Source organism: Schistocerca gregaria, chromosome 1, assembly GCF_023897955.1.
Source record: "Schistocerca gregaria isolate iqSchGreg1 chromosome 1, iqSchGreg1.2, whole genome shotgun sequence".
Lineage (NCBI taxonomy): Eukaryota > Metazoa > Arthropoda > Insecta > Orthoptera > Acrididae > Schistocerca > Schistocerca gregaria.
Window position 1 is genome coordinate 647,013,042 of NC_064920.1, and position 7,918 is coordinate 647,020,959.

The following is a 7,918-nucleotide window of genomic DNA, read 5'->3' on the forward strand; positions in this document are numbered from 1 at the left end:
ACCAAAATTAGCAAATCGAGCTTACACTTCCGACCCCGTGAAGGCACGAGATAAAACTAAGAAGGAGGAGACAATTGTAACTGAGCGGTCTCGCCCCTTTTGTATTTAAAAAAAATCTTTATTTACCATCAATAATAATTATACATCATAACCCACTTCCCTATGTGATTAGTGGGTCTTACTTTCTATATGTTAGTTACAATTAGCAGCTAATTACCATATATTAGGTAGTGAGCTACAGCTATACTCTAATTACAATGGGCAGCTGTACAGTTATTGGTTTTCTTAACTTCTAAGATTTTAACTAACCTACTTCTACTTCCTGCAGCGTCACAGATGTGTCAGAAATATATATAAACCTACTTTATTGCCTTGCCCATCGAGCTAATCCCGATGGGCGTGCCCCTGACACTGGGCAGGCCAGGATGTTAATCGCTGCAGGTTCCTAATTCTAAATTCCTAGTCTAATTTCTACTAACTAGTTCTAACCTAAGTCAATTCCGGTGCATTGTCCAGTCCTTGTTGTTTTTTATTTCCCACTCCCCCTAATCCCGTACGTGGCGGATTCCAGACTGTAAGGTCGGCCTATCCACGCGCAGGCGGTATGGGAGTAGGGCGCGTGTTTATTGTAATCTGCGCTATTTGGATTTGTTCCCTCATGTATTTTCTTAACACTTTTCGTGATACCTCGTCAGCAAGTTTATTTAATGTTTGGAAGGTGTCTTGTCGTCTTATCAGGTGGTATGTGTCATGATCGGGTAATTGGTCACGTAGTGTGGAATCAACATCATTGGAGAGGGGGCACTCGTAAATCACATGATCGGGAGTGCCCTCCGGTTCACCACATTCACACGTGGGTGTGGCCCTTTTCCCGAACCGACGTAAGTATGTCGGGTAAGACCCTCTGGTGGGTTCAAAGTATTTCATTTTTAGTCGTTCTCTAATGCTTGGAATCAGTTCATATGTCCTACGCCCTGTTTCATCCATGTCCTACAGTTCTTGCCATAGTTGTTCTACCCTTTGCCGAATCTCACCCTTGTACCCTGCCCCAATGCCTAAGATCTCCTCTATGTTTGTTGCATTTCCCTTCTTAATCCAGAACCACGCAGCCTGCCTTCTGATTTTGATATCCAGGGGGCAAAGCCCCATTATGACCAGTAGTGCTCCCCCTGGTGATGTTCTGTAAGCCCCTACCGATCTTAATATCATGTTCCTTTGAACCCTTCTCACTGTCATGGCGGGCACAGCCCTCGTGAGCCTGTGTGCCCAGACTCCCGAGCCGTAACCCACTATTGATGTTAACATGTTATTATGATAGAGTCTTATGAGATGTGGTGGAAGATGAAATCTTTTATTTCCTATGGATATGAGATTTTTCAGTTATTGAAGGGCTTTCTGGGATACAGTTTCGATGTGTTTCCCGAAGTTCCACTTCTCATCAATGATGATGCCCAGGTATCGTGTGTCACGTCTCCGAAGAACCGGCGTGCGCTCGATTCGTACAGTCGGGTTACGGATTAATTGTCCCTTTAATTGTAAGTAGGTATACTTGCTCGGTGATATCGTCATTTTGGTGTTTTAACACCATTGTTGTAACTTGTTTAGGGCAGTTTCTATTTTGGGTTCAGTGTCTTCGCGGCTACGGCCGCCGACCAACAGGAGGTATTCTGAATAGGCTATCACCTCTAGCACTTCTTCACTTTGTTGTAGGGTGTCTAGTAAAGGCTCCATGTGGATGTCCCAGAACAGGGGCCCTAACACGAACTCTGGGGACAGCCCTTTGTTAAAGATTTACCAATTTTCCAATTTTCCAATTCTCTCGCCACAAGATGATAGCCAGCCAATTCTCTCGTCAGAAGGTGATAGCCCCTTTTGTTTCCATGATATTACCTGTTATCGATGACAACCGCAAAAACGTAATGAACTGAAGCAGTACATCTTAGAAACTACACTCCTGGAAATGGAAAAAAGAACACATTGACACCGGTGTGTCAGACCCACCATACTTGCTCCGGACACTGCGAGAGGGCTGTACAAGCAATGATCACACGCACGGCACAGCGGACACACCAGGAACCGCGGTGTTGGCCGTCGAATGGCGCTAGCTGCGCAGCATTTGTGCACCGCCGCCGTCAGTGTCAGCTAGTTTGCCGTGGCATACGGAGCTCCATCGCAGTCTTTAACACTGGTAGCTTGCCGCGACAGCGTGGACGTGAACCGTATGTGCAGTTGACGGACTTTGAGCGAGGGCGTATAGCGGGCATGCGGGAGGCCGGGTGGACGTACCACCGAATTGCTCAACACGTGGGGCGTGAGGTCTCCACAGTACATCGATGTTGTCGCCAGTGGTCGGCGGAAGGTGCACGTGCCAGTCGACCTGGGACCGGACCGCAGCGACGCACGGATGTACGTCAAGACCGTAGGATCCTACGCAGTGCCGTAGGGGACCGCACCGCCACTTCCCAGCAAATTAGGGACACTGTTGCTCCTGGGGTATCGGCGAGGACCATTCGCAACCGTCTCCATGAAGCTGGGCTACGGTCCCGCACACCGTTAGGCCGTCTTCCGCTCACGCCCCAACATCGTGTTGCCCGCCTCCAGTGGTGTCGCGACAGGAGTGAATGGAGAGACGAATGGAGACGTGTCGTCTTCAGCGATGAGAGTCGCTTCTGCCTTGGTGCCAATGAGGGTCGTATGCGTGTTTGGCGCCGTGCAGGTGAGCGCCACAATCAGGACTGCATACGACCGAGGCACACAGGGACAACACCCGGCATCATGGTGTGGGGAGCGATCTCCTACACTGGCCGTACACCTCTGGTGATCGTCGAGGGGACACTGAATAGTGCACGGTACATCCAAACCGTCATCGAACCCATCGTTCTACCATTCCTAGACCGGCAAGGGAACTTGCTGTTCCAACAGGACAATGCACGTCCGCATGTATCCCGTGCCACCCAACGTGCTCTAGAAGGTGTAAGCCAACTACCCTGGCCAGCAATATCTCCGGATCTGTCCCCCATTGAGCATGTTTGGGACTGGATGAAGCGTCGTCTCACGCGGTGTGCACGTCCAGCACGAACGCTGGTCCAACTGAGGCGCCAGGTGGAAATGGCATGGCAAGCCGTTCCACAGGACTACATCCAGCATCTCTACGATCGTCTCCATGGGAGAATAGCAGCCTGCATTGCTGCTAAAGGTGGATATACAGTGTACTAGTGCCGACATTGTGCATGCTCTGTTGCCTGTGTCTATGTGCCTGTGGTTCTGTCAGTATGATCGTGTGATGTATCTGACCCCAGGAATGTGTTAATAAAGTTTCCCCTTCCTGGGACAATGAATTCACGGTGTTCTTATTTCAATTTCCAGGAGTGTATAATTTAACTACTCGCGTATTGGTATATTCTTTTATCTGATGCACTGAATCAATACGCGAAAAAAAAACATGTTCCTGCACAGAGGTTTACAGTGCGTTATTTTTCTTCTTTTGGTCTGAGCTTCCCGGGTCCCAAGTGCGTTTGATTACTTGTCTGTGTGCAGTACTTTACCATATATTGCTAAATCTACCCAGTAACTTGCCTTACCGCATTTTCGGGAAAACTGAGTTAGTGTAATCATTGTGAAAAATACAAATTGGGCTCACTCTTTTCAGTTTTTGCACGTTTTAATTTTAAACCGCAGCAGCCCCAACACTGTTACAAACGTGTTGTTTGATCTTTTGTATCAGTGGCCTTCCTTTAGTTGTGTCCAACTGCTAGGACTAGTACTTTCTTTCGGCGTAGTACGCAGTTGTGGTGCTGATACAAGGCGAACTGTCTGGTGTCTGGCGACTCTGGCATCCCAAAGGACGCTGATCTCACTGTGCCTCCACATGAGCTATAATAAAAAAGAAGAAATCCCTGATCTAAGCTGTGCTTTGTTCATGTACTCGCGAATACACAACATTGCCTTTATCACATAGCACACTTTATTACCTCTGTAAATGTGAAGAAGTGTGGTTAATGTAAGCGCCAAGAGTCGGTTGAAAGCTGTAATCGCACGCTTTTATGAGATCACTATCAACAGGAAGTGTAGTCACAGATCGCTTCAGAGAGAACTTGTGGAAATGCGCTCATAAATTTACTAATCATGCTGTAGTAAGAGGAAGAAATTTCAACTAATCTACTATAGTTTGGGAGGTATTAAAGGCAGGGATACATTTAATTTTCAACACCTTTGTTGGAAATAACTTTGAGCAATGAACAGAAATTTCGGTTCAGTTAACGTATAAAAGGGAATCAGTGACCGTAATACTGTGACGACTGCATTAAATATGGCTCTTAAAAGGAATAGTAAGGAAGATAAGACAATATTTGTGCGTAACGAGTGTCTCAGGAAAGTAATTACAGCTTTTCTGAGTTGTCAACGTCTGAGTTGTCGAAGATGTCGTGTATCGTGATTAATCTCTGAAGATGCATACATGGAGTATCAGTCAACTGTGACATTAGTATGCGATTTTTGTACATTTACTGTTTTAGCCAAAAATGTTTCATCATTGACAACAATTTGCGAAATAAGATAATTAATGTGATATTCACAACTCAAATAGTTTGTAAACTGAGGAGGGTATAATTAAATATTATGTTAATTCTAACACGAAACCATTGTATAAATAGCTATTATCATTTTCAATACTCAAAATAATAAGTTACTGAGTAATACTTTCGACTTTAAATGAATAATTTACCTTCGATTAACATATGTAAATGAAGAGTGCTACAGCACTCATAAGGTGTTAATACACGACCTAAATCTGACTTGGTGGACCGAGTTATGTATTAAAGTAGTGGATAGGCTTGCACGATATACTAAAACGAGTGTGACAGAGCGTACTGTTTCATTACACCCTCCACGTTGGAGGGCAACAATTTACATTAGTGTACACTGTTTCTCGAATGTGAAATGTTCTCTTTAGCTCTGACGAGCTTCACCGCAGTAGAACTCAGTGCAGGAACTTTGCATTGTAATCAGAATAACACGCATTGCAAAATCGTGTTTCTCTGCCTATACCCGCCAAGCGACTTTCAAGTACGGCACCTATTCTGTACGGGAATATACATAATGGGTGCACGAGTACAGGTCGTAGACGCTTGACTGACGACATATGGATGTTTGGTTCTGGCCGTGAGTCGTGCACGGATAGCCTAAATGTATGGCGACCGGTCGCGACAAGTGGGAAAACCGGGTTCGAGTCTCGGTCCGGCACAGATTTTCACTGTCGTCATTCCATTCAGTAGTTGATGGTTGTCGCCGACCTTTAGTGGCCGAGCGGTTCTAGGCGCTACAGTTTGGAACCGAGAGATCGCTACGGTCGCAGGTTCGAATCCTGCCTCGGGCATGGATGTGTGTGATATCCTTAGGTTAGTTAGGTTTACGTAGTTCTAAGTTCTAGGGGACTGATGACCTCAGAAGTTAGGTCCCATAGTGCTCCGAGCCATTTGAACCATTTTTTTTATGGTTGTCCTTATTCGTAGTTGCGAATTCGATTAATGTACTTCCAGAAATCTTCTGAGTGGTAGTGGGAACTAATGCAGAGATGTATCGACAGAGGATTCAAGTGGGTAATTGAGTCGTATTTTCTGGAGTACCACTACTAAAGATTGGCTCGATGCGGCCAGTCACGAATTCTTCTCCTGCGCCAACCTCTTCATGTCAGAGTAGCACTTCCAGCCTACGTCTTCAATTATTTGCTTATGTCTTCCTACCTCCGTCTTCCCCTACAGTTCTTACCCTCTTCAGTTCTCTCTAGTACCATCAATCGTTAACACTTGTATCATCCTGTCCTTTCTTGTCAGTGTTTTCCATAAGTTCCTCTCTTCGCCGATTCTGTGAAAAGCCTTCTGATTTTGAACACTCTTCTACTGTACCACGTCTCAGCGCTTCGATTCTCTTCTGTTCCGGCTTTCCCTCTCTCCATGATTTAACACACATCAAAACTAGCAGCGGCAGTCTTGTTCCGTTGGTGGCAGGTTTCGTGTAGGAGACTTTACTGCCTCAGAATGTGAGCTAGCAGTTTCAACACATATCATATAAACTGAGGGAGAAGACTGATAAAGCAGCTTGACTGAATAGGACTTGGATTAAAGATTCGGTACTGACCTTCATTTAATGCATCTGTTTTAACGCCGCTTTATTGTTTGCTTGTAATTAGTTATATGTAATGAAGTAAATAAGTAATATCAGTGAGTCACAAATGGAGCCAGCGAATTCATTCAATTACCTGGGTGTGAGAGTTTGTAGGAATATAAAATGGAATGATGATAAGTGCTCAGTCGTAGTTAAAGTAGAGTTCCGTTCATTGGTGGAAACGCGAGAAAATACAGTCAGTCTGAGAAACAGATTGCTTACAAAATACCATTGTACAACACTGATCCATTGTGTGAGACTAACATTGGTTTTGTATGTAATATATACAAAGAAAGGCATCACAATGGTCACAGGTTTGTTTGACGCTTGGGAGATGTCACAGAGGTAATTAGAAACCTCAACTGGCAAATGCTTGAAGACAGACACCGACTCTCCCGTGAAGGTAATTTTATTGAGCAGTCTTGGCATACACTAGAACCCACTACGTATCGCTCCAGTTGTGACCGCTCATACACGGTTCACTCGTTCCGCGCTTCACACTAAAATAGAACGGGCAGAAACAGTGATACGCTGTACCATCGGAAGTACCCTGTGCTATGAACTTTACAGTGATTTGCGTAGTACAGATGTCGATGTAGATGTTAAAGTTCGCTTAACACATACTGACATCCAGATTTTTGTTACCAAATTCGCAGAGGAACATGGATATCAAATTTGGACAGAATGTTCTCCATACTGTTTTCCATTTAGTCTTCTGGTCTGGTAACAAGTTACCCCATTGCAAAACATGTCGTAAATTCTATTTATGCCATACGCTTGAGAGAATAGCCTCAAAGAGAGTAACTTTACCGCGGTAGCGTTGCTTTGTATAACGCTATCCCTGCATACGTTTAATTAAGCAATAGATAAACATTACCGTGTTGCTAGTTCGTCTGAGAAGCATAGCTGTCTCTAACGCTTTGTGCTGGTGCGTCTGCTCGTAGTGTACACACACACACACACACACACACACACACACACACACACACGCAACTTTATTAATGCACCAGAAGTAAGAGGCTTACCTAGAAGTCTGGAGGCTAAATGTTTAATTAACTGCTATGTTTACGGAATATACAGAAATGTTTTACTCCTTTTTCTTCATCTTACAGCCAATCTCTGTGATTTATACTGTCTACATCTCTTCAGAAGGAAGAACTTCACCGGAATAACTGTTGTGAATAATATGCAAGAATGCACGGAAATATACGTTCGGTCAGTGGAAGTCGACAGAGTGGATTTTTTATAATTTAGAGTTCGTTCGGAAGTCTGTTTGGATAATTATTGAAATGAAATATATTTTTAATATACCATATTGCTATCTTAGTCTGAGTAATTCGATCTTCCTCTCTAATGCAAGCGGTGAAAAGTCGCTATTCCTTAACACGCGGACTTCGCACGCAGCGTCTCTCGTCACCCGGGTGGTCCGGTGACAGGCGGGCTCTGCTGATCTTGAAAGGGTTATGCCGACGGGTGTGAGGGAGCCGAGTGAATGCTTTCCAGATGCCGACATTGTCAGTATAGCAGCGGAGACACGCCAGCAGGGGCCTGAAGGAGCGCCTCGCCTAGAGATTCTGTTACTTCGCAGAAACTTAGCGAAAACACTTTCTGGCGGGCTACCAGCGAAGCTTGGGAATGACTTGTGTTCCCATGCAGTCTTGGCGGGCAAATTCCCTCGTTTTCTGCAAAATTGTAACCGTGGTTGGCTTGCTCAGGGCATAGCTCCGTGACGTAGCAAAATCGGCGCAGAAATTGG